Below are 18,537 nucleotides of genomic sequence, written 5' to 3'. Positions count from 1 at the left end.
TAGAAGAGATTAAGATAAATAAAATTATATTTTTGAAAAAATTAATTATACTAGGTTTAACTCTAAATTAATTACTAAGGGGATTGAGAGCTTTCAAGCTTAAAGATTTATGACAAGAAAGAATGTTCATGAAATGATAATTCTATCCATTAATGTACATACCATTTATACACGTATTTCTTACATTAGGACAAGCCATAATTGTATGATACTATAAGAGAAAATAGAATAAACATCTATTAACTAGGTACGATAATATACATCAAATACTCATGATAGGAATCAGAATCATATCATGATTTTCTCTAACTAATAATATGAACAAACTCATTTTGGTCTAATAAAAATAATAATATGAACAAACTCATTTTGGTCTAATAAAAAACAAAAACAAAAGTCAATAAAACAATTCATCAATAATTAAATTTAAGACAAACAAGAATTATGTTTGTTTACACTTAAATTATAATTTATTAGCAATTAATTATGTTTATTTTTAATTAATTAACTAATCCAACGAATTAAATCATTTAAATAAATGAATAAAAAATTACTATGGATAAAAAACAATATATTGAAAAATAGTTAGAATTTAAAGAGTTGATGTTTTTAGATTACAAATTAATTCTCATTCTAATAATAGATTAACTCTTAGTGATGCCAGGTTGATCCCTTTTGTATTTTAGTTGTCGCCTAACAAATTACCACATGTATTTGCTATTTTTAATTTTTTATTTATTATTTTAAAGTTTAATATAGTATTATTTATAAAAAAAATTAAATAACACCTTTAATTATTTATTGTAGGGAATTAAATATATAAAATAAAATAATAAATAATTAAAGATATTAATAATAATAAAATATTTATTGTTTTTGAATTTGCAAAAAAAAAATAAAAAATTGTAAAAAATGTGAATGGAGTATATTAAATTAGGTGTTTATAATGTTGAGGTAAACCATTTTAAAATGACAAATATACTTGCAATAAGTAGCACATGTTTTAAAGGTTGAATCTTTTAAAAAGGATAACTAGTTTAAAAGCAATCTTAAAAGGATTCGAGATATCCTAAGGTATGTGCGTGAACTTATCCAAGAGCAAATTGTTTGGTATTAACATGAAAGACAAATTCATACAAACCGACTCATCTTTATTATCTTGTGAGATCGAATTTATTCCCTTGTGGTGGAGACCTCCTCTCTTCAAGCTACTGCTCCGATCAGAATCAAATTGGTTTGCAAACACAGTCAATTGTAAACTCGAAGACAATAAAGACATAGCGTATGAAAGTTCAAGTGGTTAGGAATTGACTCTCTATGCCATCAATTTTTGGATATGTTGACTTCTCCCAACACAAAAGTGGTAGACATGGGTCCTTGGTTTGAAGGTATTTGAATTTGGAACATTTCAAACTTCACTGGAAGCCTCGATTCAAAAAAAGAAAGACAACTTTCTATCTTGCTTGAAATCCTAAGACATATTTGTCTTGTTTGTGATCATAAGGATGCTTATTCATGGTGGAATCACAATAATGGCTTTGCCATTAAAAATGTTGTGTAGTGCTTTCCAATCTTTTTTATGTTGACAACTAACTGGGAGCTTTGATACTTAACTTGGGAGTGATATCAAGTTAAGTATCAAAGCTCCCTCCCACATAAATGGGAAGATTGGTTGTCTACCTATCGCATCTCGAAAAATACGATCATTTGCAATGGTCGTAGAAAAAATGATTCGAACAGAGTCGTCACCGACCTTTATTTACTCAAAAGCAGGAATAGGAAAATATCGATAAAACCCTTAAAAATGAAAGATGGTATTCGCAACCAAATTCAGGTTCGATAGTCGATTACACAAGAGAAAGATATTAGCACCCCTCACATCCGATGTGCTCAACGAGAACCTTTTAGTCTAATTTGTTATTGAATGTTAACTTATGTTAATTGTTTTCATCAAGAGATAAAAAGATTTGAAAAGAGAAATGAAAGGAAACCTTAAAAGGGGAAAATGTGGTTTTTTATTAGTGTACTCGTCAAAATCTCACAATCTCGTGCCTACGTATTCTTATAGTGCAATAAGGAAATCAAAGTATTTGTAGTTCAGGGTACTACAGTTTGTTGGCTCATTTTATTGAATAAATGTTTAGATCACGTTCTAAGGGCTAAACATTGACTTGTCTACTCTAGGCGGAGGCTTAATCACTAGTTGGTATGCGCGTTAGAAGGGACTAAACATTGTTCTTTTAAGAAAAAGTTTTAATCGCACGGGGGCAAGAAGTTGAGTTATTATGCTGAATGCTTTATCGACCATTTCATTTTGTTTTTCGTGGGTTTTATCGATATTTTCCCTTTCCCTCTTTGGGAATAAATAAAGTTTGGTGGCGACTCTGTTTTATTTATATTTCAAGCGTTCCTTAGGCTCGAGTATTTTTCGCGTCGCGACAACGTGTAATATGAATACAGACGAGACTTGTGCGTTAGCACGGCTAAGTTACTAGTTCTAATAATAGATCAACCCTTAGTGACGCGAGGTTGATCCCTTTTGTATTTTCGTTGTCGCTTAACAAATTATCACATGTATTTATGTTTTTTTAAGTTTAATATAGTACTAATAATAAAAAAATTAAATAAAACATTTTATTACTTATTACAGGAAACTAAGTAAATAAATTAAAATAAGAAATAATTAAAGATATTAATAAGAAAAAAATATTTATTATTTTTGAATTTGCAAAAATATTTAAAAAATAAATTGTAAAAAAAGTGAATGAAGTATATTAAATTAGGTGTTTATAATGTTCAGGTAAAACATTTTAAAAGGATAAATATAGTCACAATAAGTATCACATGTTTTAAAGATCAGATCTTTTAAAAAGGATAACTAGTTTAAAAGAAATCTTGAGAGGATTTGAGATACCATAAGGTATGTGTGTGAACTTATCCAAGAGCAAATTGTTTGGTATTAACATGAAAGGCGAATTCATACAAACCGTGTCATCTTTATTATCTTGTGAGGTTGGATCTATTCCCTTATGGTGGAGACCTCCTTTCTTCAAGCTATTGCTCCGATCAGAATCAAATTGGTTTGCAAACATAGTCAATTTTAAACTCGAAGACGGTAAAGACATAACCGTATGGAAGTTCAAGTGGTTGGGCACTGACTCTCTATGCCATCAATTTTTGGATCTGTTTGCAATACTGGCTTCTCCTAACACAAAAGTGGTAGACATGGGTCCTTGGTTTGAAGGTATTTGAATTTGGAACATTTCAAACTTCAATGGAAGCCTCAATTCAAAAAAAGAAAGACAACTTTCTATCTTGCTTGAAATCCCAAGGCATATTCGTCTTGTTGGACGCTTATTCATGGTGGAATCACAATAATGGCTTTGCCGTTAAAAATGCTATGTTATGCTTTCCAATCTTCTTTATGTTGACAACTAAACGAGAGATCTGATACTTAACTTTGGAGTGATATCAAGTTAAGTATCAAAGCTCCCTCCCACCCAAATGGAAAGATTGGTTGTCTACCCCGAATAGATGTTTTTCAACCAAATTTCTTATTTCGTTGTCATTTTTATTATATTGTTGTTTCTCTAGAGTTTATCTCTAGTTTTAGTTCATTGTCTTTCTCTTATATTTGTTGTAACTTGGAACCACAAGATTATTGAATGATGGAGAAAATTGGAGTGTGTAGAGGGAAAGAGGAAATTAAAGAGAGAGAGAGAGAGAGAGAGAGAGAGAGAGAGAGAAGAATATTTCCATTAGTTAAAGATGAAGATGTCTCCAAGGCATTTATACAAGTGTTATAAAGTGATTGAGACTCAAAATATACAATTACATAACTGAAAAACACAAAAACCTCATTACCATTATGTTCTTTTGCTTCACTTGCACACATTCTTCACAAATTTCAGTCGGTATGTTAATCAATGGCAACCCCCATTATCATTCCGTTCTTTTGCAAATCTTTGAGATCTCGGAAATTGAGATGCCCAAGACGATAATGCCATGTCCACTTTTCTCCACTTACCGTTGTAGCAAGACATTTATGCTTCATAACCTTCAGCTCAATCTTGAAGGTTCTATTGGCAGCCATATCAACTTTAAGTACTAAAACCATGTTATATCCATAACACCCAACCCATTGCTTTCCATGTGAATCTTGTAACCCTTCTAGAGTAATTGGCCAATACTTAGAAGGTTTCATTTGATTCCTGGAATGTACAATACAACTTCGATCAAGGAATGTTCATCATCCCTTCTCATGATCAAAACATCACTGATTCCATCGGCCGCTAGAGTAATGTCATCCGTGAACTTTACTTTGTTCTTCATGGAACAATTGATTTTAACAAACCAATCCTTCCTTGAAAGTTTATGCGCGGTCTCTAAGAGGGGGTGAATTAAATTTACTAGACTTTTCTCAATTTGAAGTGTTAACACTGGTTTTTTTATTTTTCAAAAATGATATGAAAGTAAATATGCTGAAAAATTAATGAATAAAGTAAAAGACACAATGATATATCCCGGTTCCCCTCACAATCCGAAAATACTCCAGTCTCCTCACTCCCTGTGAGAAATTTTCCATTATGTCAGATATTTGTACAAGTCTTCCATCAAGACCTATCCTACAATCTTCTAACATAAGCAACATGATCAATAAGGACAATCCCCTTATGATATTTACAAAGTGAAACAAGAGAACATTTTTTTCTTATTCACTCTCTTGCTTCCAATAATCTTGGACAACAACGAAATCACAACAATCTGAATTTTTATAAGTGTTTAAAGTTGTATAACAATGTATATCAATTCCTACAACTGATCTTCTCTATCAAGTAGGAAATTCATAAAATGTAACACAAGTTCTCAATGATTATAGTTTTGAATCATTTAGAGATGAATGAAAATCTATGCAATATGTTTCAAACAAAAAGTTAAGTCACAAGACACTTGTTTTGAAAAGGAGAAAGTAATCAGTTTGAATTGCTATGAAAGAGAGATGAGTTTCAAATACTGAAATGCATGGTATATATAGTGCCTTAACACATCTCTTAAAGTGTGTATGCATGAAAAATGTCATGGTTAAAAATAATATTCAAAAATTCGTTTGGATAAGAAAATGAGTGAACCACTGCCATTACTTTAGTGGTAATCTGTTATCAAAATGAGTGTAACCGGTTACACTTGAAGCGGTACTCAAAAATTAAAAATTTCGAATGTGTAACCAGTTACACCTAACACATTTTCAAAAATTGAGGCATTTTTACATTTTTAGTAAAATGGTGCAAATTATGGCGGTTTAAAAGTGTTGTTACGTCGGTTTCAAATACCACAATTTATCAAAAATAGAATGGTTAGTTTCAAAATAATTTTAAGAGATGCATGAAAGGTTTAATATGAATATGCATAATTTTTATAAGTAATTAAGATATACATACTTGAATTGTAATGCATACTCAACCATCTTGATTCTTCCATTAATTTTCCAAAGCGTTTTGATAATTCGAACTTGATTGCTCTAGTCTTCAAGCTTTGACTTCTTCTTTTTGTTGATATGTTTGTCTTTATCAGAACTATAACCAAGAACATTAAGAACTCTTCTTCAAATTCTTTCCCTTTTTGATGATGACAAACCATCCTTTGAAAATTAACTTGTGCATCAAAGAGTTGCTTCAATATGTGACTTTTTGAAATGTTGAGTAGTAACTAGAATCTCCCCCTATCTTGTATATATCCCATTTGATTTTTAAATTCAAGGAATTTTCCCCTGAAAGAATTATGAACAAGAAGATATATAATATCTACTATTTCTCCCCCTTTTGATATCATAAAAAAGAAGACAAAGTAGAATAAAGTACAAAGCAAGGTGATAACATAGGAAGGATATATTTATAATTGAAAATTAATAGAAAAAAATTAGACACTTATATCCTTCAAGGATTTGATGTCAAAGTTGATATCAATATTGATGCTTCTTCAAAATATATTTTCAATCAATGAAACTTTTAGAAACTACCATATCATATGATCTTGTGTCTTGAATTATCAATCTTGATTTGACAATGCTTGCATATGACCATCAAGTACCTACAAAATAATTAGTTACATCTAGGTGCCTAATTTTATTTGGGTCCTTTTGAGTTAGATACCTTCCTCACCCACATATACTCACTACAAGAAATACCATAATTTCTTATGTAGCAAGCATTAATAGTATGGCATTTTGCTTTAAAATAGAAATAAGTTGGTCTAAAAATATGATTCTTATTATATGTTCTTTCTTTGATTTTACATTATTGAATTCATTTTCACATTTCATAATTACTTAGTTTAATTTAATAATTTTAGACTCAAAAGATGAACAATTATTGCATGCTGGATTTTTGTTTAAGTTTAACTCCACTTGAGTGTTATTGGCCTTACTTTCTAGATTTAAACTAGTTTTATTTTGACTTGAACATTTTCTAGAAATTTTCAAAAGTTCATCATGTAATTCGTGAAAAACACTTTGTAATTCATCATAAAATGAAATATCATAAGTTTAGGAGTCACTAACCTTATGTTCTTCATCACTTGAATGATGTGAGACCATCAATGCCTTGAATGCATGATCTTTATCTTAAGATGAACTTATTTCATTGTCATCCCATGCTACATATGCTTTCTTTCCCTTTTTATGATTCTTGTTTTTTAATTTTTCTTTCTTTTCAAGTGTAGGACATTCACTCTTGAACTGCCCCCTTTTTCCACATTTAAAACATGTAACTCTCCTTGTTGGCGTTTCTTTATGAATGATCTCCTTTTTCCTTTCTTTTCTCAATAACTTTTCAAACTTTTTAATAAGATCATCATCATCATCAGTGGATTCCTCCTCTTGATTACTATCATGAAATTTGACTCTTGTCTTTAATAGAACATCTTTTGAATCGTTTACTTGTATTTCATGTTGCTCTAATCTTTCAAGTTCTATTTCATGCTCTTGAAGTTTTCCGAACAAGGAAGCGAATGTCATGGTAGAAAGACTCTTCTTTTCTGATATTGTTGTCACTTTTGGTTGTCATTCCCTAGTTAAATACCTAAGAACTTTAAGATTTAATTCATCGTTATTTAAAGTCTTACCGAGAGCAATCAGATGATTGGTTAAGTGAACAAATCTCTTTTATAGAGAAAGAATCGATTCTCTGGGATGCATTCTGAATAACTCATACTCTTGACTCAATGTAATCAATCTTGATCTATTTACTTCAGCGGTTCCTTCATGAGTTTCCACCAATGTATCCCTTTTTTTTCCTGTTGTACATTGAGAGACACGAAAGAATTCATCAATGCTAAGTGCACTTTGAAGTATGTTGAATGCTTTCTTGTCGTAGAGTACCTTCTTCTTATCATCTTTACTCCATGAACTTTTAATCTTTGTTGTCTCAACACCATCGATAACACTTGTAGGAACAAACATAATATTTTGTACAACATCTCATATATCTTCTCCTTGTTCTTCTAGATGAGCCTTCATGTGAATTTTCCAAAAAATTGAAGTATTCACCACAAAACAATGGAGGCTTGTTATTGCTGCCACCATCTCTGAACACGGGGTTCGTGGAAGTCATTCTAGATCACAAGAGCAGATTACTTAAACTTGCTTTGATACCAATTGTAAGTTTATTCTCGATCTCTAAGAGGGGGGTGAATTAAATTTATTGGACTTTTCTCAATTTGAAGCGTTAGCACTGGTTTTTTTTATATTCAGAAATGATATGAAAGTAAATATGCTGAAAAATAAATGCAAAAAGTAAATGACACAATGATATATCCTGGTTCCCTTCATAATTCGAGAGTACTCCAGTCTCCTCACTCCCTGTGAGAGATTTTCCACTAAGTTAGATCTTTGTACAAGTCTTCCACCAAGACCTATTCTACAATCTTCTAACATAAGAAACACAATCAATAAGGACAATCCCCTTATGATTTACACATAGTCAATTAAGAAAATAATCCTCCCTTAATCACTCTCTTGCTTCCAACAATCTTGAACAAAAAGGAATTCAACAATATTCTAAATCTTTACAAGAGTTTTTGAAGTTGTATACAATGTATAAATCACTTTGGTTGATCTTCCCTTTCAAGTAAACAATTATCAATATGTATGGTATATATAATGCCTTAACACATATCTTAAAGTGTGTGTATGCATGAAAAGATGTCATGGTTTAAAATAGTATTCAAAAATTTGTTTGAATCAGAAAATGAGTGAACCATTGCCACTGCTTCAGTGGTAACCGGTTACCAAAGAGAGCGTAACCGGTTACACCTGAAGCGATATTCAAAAAATTGAAATTTTATAATGTGTAACCAATTACTAGAAATGGTGTAATCGCTTACACCTAACACATTTTTAAAAATTAAGGAATTTTTACATTTCTAGTAAATAGTGAAATTTGTGACGGTTTAAAAGTGTTTGTACGTGCGTTGTAAATGCCACAATTTACCAAAAACAGAATGATTAGTTTCGAAATAATTTTACAAGATGCATGAATGGTTTAAGATGAATATTCATGATTTTTATGAGCAACTAAGATATATATACTTGAATTGTAATGCACATTCAACCATCTTGATTCTTCCGTTAGTTTTCCAAATCTTTTTGATAATTTGAACTTGATTGCTCTAGTCTTCAAGCTTTGGCTTCTTATTTTTGTTGATGTGTTTGTCTTCATCAAAACTATAACTAAGGACAAGAAGAAATCTTCTTCATATTCCTTCCCATCATATGAGTAGAGCATCCCGAGTCCAAATACTATTTCTCGTTGCACTAGACTTCTTCTCTCATAGTCACCATGACATTTTCTTCTGCATGTAACCACTAAACTCTTTCATGTAACCAGTTACCGCCTATTTTTGCAGCTTTCCCAAAATCATTGTTATTGCTGTTGTTGCTATCCCGAAGTCTGTTGTTGTATTTTCCTTCCATGATCATGACCAATAGTATTTTCTTTTCATCAAACTCTTGTCTTGCAACCTTGGCTTCATCTTCTTGAGGTTTCTTCTTATTCTCATTGCATTCTTTTGCAAAATGACTGGTCCTTTGACACCTAAAGCACTGCTCTTTGCTTTTTTTCAAACCTCTTCTTTTCACCTTTAAAGTTGTCTTGACCACCATTTTTGTCGCAGTTACTCTTACCCCTTTAACAAGTCAAATTCTTGAACTTTTGGGACTCTCTTCCACCAAAATTTTGAAAATTCCCTTTACTCTTGAAGGACCATTTTCCTTTTGATCTCTTGTCATTCTCTTTTAAGTGAGCTTGCAAAGCGATCTATGCCTTTTCCTTATCATTATTTCTCTCATTCGTCCTTTTCTTATGAGCCTCAAGAGAGCTTTGCAGCTCCTTTTTTCTCATCATCACAAGATCCTTTGATTTCTCAATCGTTACAACCACATTGATAAATCTTGGCGTTAAGGACACAAGATTTTTGCGATAATATACTGCTCAGTGACTGTTTCTCCACATGCCTTCACTTGATTCACCAACCGAGTGATTCTCGTTGGGAAATCGTTGATTGCCTTCTTTTCTTCCATTTGATTTAATTCAAGTCGATGCCTGTGAGTTTGTAACCTCACCACCTTTTCCTTGTCATCCCCTGCGTATTCATTCTCTAAGATTTCCCATGCTTGCTTCGATAATTCGCAATCACCATCTTTCTCAAATTTCACCATCCACACATTGATGGATCAAAAAAAGTGCCTTAAAATATTTCTTTTTCTCTTCCTTATATGTTGCTCATTGTTCATCTGTTGCACCTTTGACAAGAGGAATCACCTCGTTCTTGATCACTTCAAGATGATCTTGGTAGCCAAACAACACTTTCATTTGTTTGCACTATTTGTCGTAATTATTCTCATCAAGGATGGATAGGTTTGTAGGGATTCTTTAATTGGAGACAGAATTCATGTTGAACACTAGGTGTTTATCGATCAGAACCAGACTATTTATGCAAAATGTTGTAACTTGGAACCACAAGATTGTGTTGAATTGTAATTCTTTATGTCAAAGAAGTTTTTTCGACAGAGTTTGTTGTTGTTGAAATGTTATGTGTCGAAATTGTGTGAGTGTCGAAGTGTTGAGGCGTGAGCCTCAACATGAATTTGATTTTAAACCTAATTTTGTAGTGTTGGTAGAATTAGTCATTTTGGGCTTTTGTTTCTGGGCTTTGCTTAAGGAGCAAGCAAGCAAAATCTATGAATAGGGAGTGACCCCTATATTGTAAACACTTGAACACTTGAATTTTGCAGTTGTAAAAGAATAAAGAATCACAGGTTGTAAGCAAAGAGGAACTTTGCAGAAAAAGCATCTTCTTCCTTCTCTCGATAAACCCTGACCCTTTTCTTTCCCCAATTCAATTTTATTTTCTTGTTTTCATTATCATTGTGCAGTGATACAACCTTGCAATCAAGGTCGGTTGATTCAACCTAGTGAAGAGTGAAGAACAAGAGGGAATTCGATCGGTGAGATTGAATCTTTTTCATCAAGATTGAATCGGAATTACTCAATGTCATGGGCTAATTCCAACATCTGGTATCTAGAGCATTGGCTGAGGGATTCATGGGAAGCAAAATATGATGGTGATGATGTAGGAGAATTGCCATCCAAGGTGCAGCGGAATTTAAAAATTTCTCCATTTAGTGATCCTTACGAATGGGCATGATCAGTGATAGAATCGTTACCTCTTGTGGCGATTCAAACCTTTGGTGCAGATCTCTGATAATGATTAAAACCTTTGATACAGATCCACGGGGCGATCACGAACGTTGAACGATGACAACGTCTCTACTCAGTCCACACGAACGGATTCCTTCAATCGCAGTGCTAGCTGTTATGAATGAAGGCTTTGAGTGAGAGAGAGAGCGAAACGAAATTCCAAGTCTCACTTGAAATTCTGTCTGATTGGAGTTGGAGTGACAATGCTTCTACCCAAGGGGTTCTATTTATAGAACCACTTGTGTGGGCTTCAAGCTAAAAAGCCCACTTAAGTGTATTTTGGCCCATATCTTATAATATGCCCAAAATCACTAAGTATTTGGTACCTTACCATATTTCGTCTCCCACTTAAGTGCACCGTACCTTATGGTGTTCCTTAGTTACTCTATCTCTCATCAATCCGTCCTTTGTGTGTGACCCTATAGGTTTTCGCGGCGTTGGCAATTATATTAAATCACGCATTTAACATAATAAACAGTGAGCGGTATCTAGCAACACATCGCTGCTACCCAAGTCACGAAAATGTCATGTGATCTGACAAAACCTCCTGTGATAATAATTATGTGTATAATTACCCCTTTGCCCTTATGTCTATATTGAACACAAGGTATAGACCGTGTCACCCTTGTCCAGTTCAATATTGGGCCCATAGACATTTATCCTGTTACGCAGGATGGGCAAATTCCATCTAGGACACTCATGTCCCTTAGCATGCTTTGTGGAGTACCCATCAACTGTCTTTATGGTTATCCAGTTACGGACAACGTTGGATCAGCAACAAAGCACTCGACTCTACATCTAGGATCCATAGTGGTTTCAGGTCGAAGAGTGGTATACACTATTATCACCATGAAAATAACTTATGACACTTTACATAACTTTCTATATAGTATTCTCATAGCGGGTCAATCCGGTATAAATATTACTCCTAATATTCATACCTATGTTTAAGACTTGATAACTCTTTATCCATGATCCATGAGATGTGATCATCAGTCTACAAACATAATAGTCTTAATGCTTTAATGTTATCCCACTTCACACTAAAGCTCGACTACGGATACTTTAAGAACAGTGCCCTTATGTTTAATGTGTTCTCATGATTAAGTCACACTTAATACATTAAACGGACTATCTATTCTAGGGACTTTATTAATCAATCATAATAAAGAAAATGCCTTTTTATTATTAATGAATAATTCGATACAAGTACCAAAAGTATTGGCCTCTAGGGCTTACACCAACAATCTCCCACTAGCACTAGAGCCAATCAGACATACCCCGTATGCCCATTGATATAGTATGGCCATCATGCTTCTGCTGCACAAGAGGCTTTGTCAGTGGGTCAACTATATTGTCAAGTGTAGGTACTTTACATATTTTCGCACAACGCCTAAGTATGTGTTTGGATCGTTGGTGAGATCTAGGCTCCTTAGCTTGTGCGATAACACCATTGTTATCATAACAGAGACCAATGGGATCCACAATGCTAGGGACTATGCCAAGTTTATTGATCCAAACAGCTTCCTTTGCTGCACTTAAGGCAGCAATATACTCAGCCTCAGTTGTAGAATCATCAACTGCATCTTGCGTTGAACTTTTCAAGCTCACAGTGCCACCATTTAAGCAAAACACATAACCAGATTGGAATCATTTATATTAAAGAGTCTCAGTACTTTGTCTATGTATGTACTCTGACTTAGGCCAAGCAGTTTTGTGATCTATCTCTATAGATTCTGATTCCTAATATATAGGTTGCTTCACCTAGGTCCTTCATAGAAAAGCATTTCCCCAACCAAGACTTTACTTGTTGCAGGGTAGGGATATCGATTCCAATGAGTAATATGTCATCTACATATAATACCAAGAATACGATCATGCTCCCACTAACCTTCTTGTAGACACAAGGCTCATCTTCGTTCTTGATGAATCCATACAGTTTAATTGTTTCATCAAAACGAAGATTCCATGAGTAGGTCACAGGCTCATCTTGATCCATGAGTAATACATCACCTAGATCAGATATCCATATATCTCAGGTAGGTGACGTATCCTGCCTGACCTACGCTGGTCTTGTTCTACTTGAGTAGGTTGCTCTTACACAACTACTTATGTTTCCTGCTGTAATTCCTCCATAGGTGTATCGATGTTGTGTGATTCTTGAATTTCTTCAAGCTCTACTTTCCTCCCACTGGTTCCTTTGGAAATAAAATCCTTTTCTAGGAAAACTCCAGTTCGAGCGACAAACACTTTGCCCTCAGAAGGATTGTAGAAGTGATACCCTCTTGTTTCTTTAGGATACCCCACAAATAAGCATTTGTCAGATTTGGGCTCAAGCTTAGTTGAAATTTGTCGTTTCACATAAACCTCGCAACCCCAAATCTTCATGTAAGACATATGTGGTTTCTTACCACTCCATATCTCATATGGTGTCTTTTCAACCTTTTGGATGGAACACAGTTAAGTGTGTAAGCTGATGTCAATGGTGTATGTCCTCAAAAGGAGTTTGGAAGATTGGTGTGACTCATCATGGATCGGACCATGTCCAACAGGGTTCGATTTCTTCTCTCAGATACACCCTTCCATTGGGATGTTCCAGGAGGAGTAAGTTGGGATAGGATCCCACACTCTTTCAGATGGTCATCAAACTCTAGGATTAAATACTCATCACTTCGATCTGATCGAAGAGTTTTAATATTCTTACCTAGTTGGTTTTAACTCGTTAGGTTTCACCCTTTTGTATTAATGTTATTAATAGGCATTTCAAGATCAAGGACATATAGTCCATTGTTCATTTGTGCAGTAGCATAGAATATATCATTCAAATAAATTGAGCAACAATTGTTCTTTATTATAAATAAAAAACCAAACTTGTCCAAACAAGCAATGGAAATAATATTCCTGCTAATTGCAGGTACATAATAACAGTTCTCTAACTGATTTATTAAACCACTAGGTAAAGTCAATACAAAAGTTCCTACGGCTAAAGCAGCAACCTTTGCTCCATAGCCAACTCGTAGATCGACTTCACCTTTTGCCAAATCTCTACTCCTTTTTAGTTCCTGCACATTTGTACAAATGTGAGAAATGCATCCAATATCTAATACCCATGATGCAGAAGTAGATAAATTAATAACAAAAATACCTGAAGTTGAAGCCTCTACTCCATTCTTCTTATCTTCCAGGTACTTTGGGCAGTTCCTCTTCCAGTGTCCGGTCTTACCGCAATGGAAGCAGGTGCCTTCTTTTGCTATGCCTCCACTAGGCTTCAAAGCAGCAGTGGGTCTGGGATTGGCAACTTCCTTGCCCTTCCCCTTATCACTCTACTTAGTGGGCCTTTTGTTCTGTCTCTTTCCATTTCCGATCATCAGAATGGACTTCCCTTTTGACTTCAGATTCTGCTCGGCAGTTCTTAACATGGCGAGCAGTTCAGGAAGAGATTTGTCCATATCAATCATATTGAAATTTAAGACAAATTGACTGAAACTATCTGGCAACGATTGCAAGATCAAATCAGTTGCAAGTTCCTTTTCGAGGGGAAAACCCAATCTCTCAAGGTTTTCCACATACCCAATCATCTTGAGTACATGGGGACCTACAGGGGCTCCCTCAACTAACTTGCTTTGAAAAAGGGCTTTTGAAACTTCAAACCTCTCATGCCTTGCTTGCTCTTGATAGAGCAACTTCAGGTGTTCGATCATATCGAATGCTGACATGTTCTCATGTTGCTTTTGCAATTCTGAGTTCATGGTAGCCAGCATGAGACAAGCAGTTTCATTGGCATCATCGACATGCTTCTTATAAGCATCTCTTTCTGCCTTAGGTGCAGAACTAAGAGATTCCTCTTCAGGAACAGGTGTCTCCAAGACATACAGCTTTCTATCATGTTTGAGGATAATCCTCAGGTTTCGGTGCCAATCCAGGAAATTTGTCCCAGACAATTTTTCCTTATTAAGGATTGATCGCAAGATGTTGTTAGAGGTGTTTGCTGTCATGGTAATCTACATAAGGATTAATGAAAATATAAGTATCATTGACATATTTAATTAGGCCTTTAATTAAACATGCTCCCACTATTTTACTCAAAACAAATGACCCTCATCATCTGATTCGGAAAATCCCGTTGGAAGATTTTCTAGTGGGTCGAGATCCATATTTCACTTCGTTCTAAGTCCGCGTAGGCGGATTACGCAAAACTAGGTTATTTAGGTAGGAACTCCTTCCAATTGTATCTCATACAACTCTCGAAAATTTCAATTGGGTGAATAACTCCTTATTCCAATCCATCATATGGATTATTCCCAACTCTTGCTTCTAAACATATATAAGAAAATTATAATCAAGTTTGACTCATCGTTTTAGCAGTTGGATATTACAATTATCCCATCGCACCTTAACTAATACAAAACATGCACCTCGCGTAGGCGAAACCTACATTATTCGATACCAGTCTTGATGAGTGCTAAAACTTGGAAAGCAAACATATATAATATTCTCATAATTTGTTTAGTTAAGTTTGACCCATTGTTTTAACAGTTGGATATTACAATTATCCCATCGCACCTTACTAATATATAGATCATGCACCTCGCGTAGGCGAAACCTACATTATCCATTACTAGTCTTGATGAGTGTTAAAACTTGGAAAGCATAAACTTAATATTTAGTTTGAGGGAATTGCAATTTTTCTGATCTCACCGGCTTGTTTATCACATAAACCGTCTCTCACATGCATCAACATACATTCACATGCATCAACATACATACAAACAAAATGAAACAGTTATGGCCCCTAGCGCAATTGTTCTCCCAAGCCAATGAGAGAACCTAAGCTAACCTACAACGATCTAAGCTTCTCCAAGCAAGATCTTCAAGGTTGTCCTCCTTTGGCACTGACTTCTTTGCTTTCTTCATATCATTACATTACATGAAAGAAACTCGTTTTACATACGAGGGAGTGAGATGAGAAAAGAAGTTACATTTGGGGAAAAAAAAGAGAGGCACGACACGCAGGTCGTATTTTAAAACCCAAAGCAGAATAAAGAAAGACTAAGGCCATAACCGATCACCACAAGACAATAATAAACACTTTATTATTATTATTATTATTATTATTATTATTATTATTATTATTATTATTATTATTATTAATTCCTTTAATTAATTAAAATCAAATTAAATTTCGACGACCGATCACACTACGCAGAGTTAGCCGAGGGTCCGCTGCCCGGACAACGGGAACGGGTGTTCCGCTGCCCAGACAACGGGAACGGGTGTTCCGCTGCCCGGTCAACGGACGGTGGTTCCGCTGACCGTTCAGCGGACAGGGGTCAAGGGGGCAGCGCCCCTGCTCGAAAATTTTAATGAACAATTCATTTAAAATTGACGTCGTTTTTCGTATCAACACTTGATACTTCAAAGCACTTTTTCTAGCCGAACGGGTGAATTTTTCCTTGCGTTAACCGGTTAACCATATGCGTTAACCGGTTAACACTGTTTGAAAACTGTTCAAAAAATTCTTTTCTGCCTTGCGTTAACCGGTTAACCAAATGCGTTAACCGGTTAACACTGTTTGAAAATGTCTTGGAAAACTGTTTTCCGCCTTGCGTTAACCGGTTAACCAAATGCGTTAACCGGTTAACACTGTTTGAAAATCTCAAAAAAATTTATTTCGCATTCCGTTAACCGGTTAACCATATGCGTTAACCGGTTAACACTGTTCCAAAAAAAATGTTTAGAAGGTTGTATTCAGTTTCTCGTTAACCGGTTAACCATACGCGTTAACCGGTTAACACTGTTCAGAAAAGTGTTTAGAACGCACAACTCTTGTGCAGTCAAACCCCAATCGTATAACTCTCTGACAACACAACCCTTGTGCCGTCACTAACCCTGATGCACCAATTTCAGACCGTCAAACACATCTCGATTGTTAATTCAGTATGATTGATCAACACGTCATTTCTTCACCATACTAATGTCGGATCAAGAAGCAAACGACCATTGATCGCTCAAAGGAAAACAATCATCGAGGGTTTGAATGAACGAAACGAGAACACTATATCATATATAATGTATTTTGCATCAGGATTACATATATCACATATATGTAACTTGATCGATCTCAATTTAACCTTTGATTCATTCTGTCTTTAATCATATTATTACAGAACAAAAACAGTTATCAGATTCATGGTTTCGTAAGTGGCTCTGATACCACTGTAGGAGAATTGCCATCCAAGGCGCAGCGGAATTTAAAAATTTCTCCATTTAGTGATCCTTACGAATGGGCATGATCAGTGATAGAATCGTTACCTCTTGTGGCGATTCAAACCTTTGGTGCAGATCTCTGATAATGATCAAAACCTTTGATACAGATCCACGGGGCGATCACGAACGTTGAACGATGACAACGTCTCTACTCAGTCCACACGAACGGATTCCTTCAATCGCAGTGCTAGCTATTATGAATGAAGGCTTTGAGTGAGAGAGAGAGAGAGAGAGCGAAACGAAATTCCAAGTCTCACTTGAAATTCTGTCTGAGTGGAGTTGGAGTGACAATGCTTCTACCCAAGGGGTTCTATTTATAGAACCACTTGTGTGGGCTTCAAGCTAAAAAGCCCACTTAAGTGTATTTTGGCTCATATCTTATAGTATGCCCAAAATAACTTAATTATTTGGTACCTTACCATATTTCGTCTCTCACTTAAGTGCACCGTACCTGTCATACGGTGAACTGACTTGGGGTATTTTGCTTTTGATCGCAATGTCGCGGATAGCAAGAGTCGCCACCGACTTTTCTTTTATCCAATAAGGAAAGGTGGAAAAGAACAGGAAAGACCTCAATAGATTTTGGGTTCGGGAGGTACATTATACAAAGGGAAGGTATTAGCACCCTTTGTATCCATGGTTATCCATGGGCTCTTAATTGCTGGATCACTTATATTTTTGTCTGAAAAGTGTTGGTGAATTGTTTAAAAATGTTTCGAAAAGAGAGTTTAACTTTGTAATGATTCTCGTATGAATGTATACAAAGTATTTATCTCGTTTGATTTTAAAAAAACAGTTTAGAAAAATATAACTTGGTAATGATTCTAGTGTGAATGTATACCAAGTGGTGATTTTCTAGGACTTGCAAAGTGTGAGGGGTGGAAAATGTTTTAGGTTATGATCCAGCAATTGAGAGTTATACCTTCCTAAGGTCGTTATGAATGTTTCCTATCCTTATGAGGGTAAAACTGTCCTTACTATTGAGAAGTAAGTAGTTTTATCCTTTGGATGTAAAAGGGTCATCGTAGGGTCATCGATAGGTCATTGAAGGCAACAGTTGTAAGGATACCTTAGCATTCGGAGGGACGATCATCATTTAACCGTAGGCTACACCGAAGGGTCATCGAGGGACAAAGGCAACATTCGAGGGACTATGACGATTTAATCGAAGGGTCATTGCTAAGTGTATCCCCACATTCGCGGGACATGACCGTAATACCGTAATATCGTAAGGCACAAGAGAGGTCCAAGATCACATATTTAAAGGTCATATTTTAAAGTCAATTAGGTGATTAGGATGAACCTCCACATTAAAAACAATACATTAAAATTAATACATTAAAATTAATACATTAAAATTAATTAAGCAATTTAGGGTGGATCTTCATAAGGGTATCCCACAAATAAAGTGGAAGGCCTAAACAACACTCTTTTCCTAGGATATGTGAGCCTTTACAAAATTCAGCAAACGGGTTAGAATACCAATCAGGATGCCATCAAGAGTTGCACCAAAGCA

This window comes from Lathyrus oleraceus, chromosome 4, assembly GCF_024323335.1.
Source record: "Lathyrus oleraceus cultivar Zhongwan6 chromosome 4, CAAS_Psat_ZW6_1.0, whole genome shotgun sequence".
In the NCBI taxonomy this organism is placed as follows: domain Eukaryota; kingdom Viridiplantae; phylum Streptophyta; class Magnoliopsida; order Fabales; family Fabaceae; genus Lathyrus; species Lathyrus oleraceus.
Note: the sequence above shows the minus strand (reverse complement) of the source record.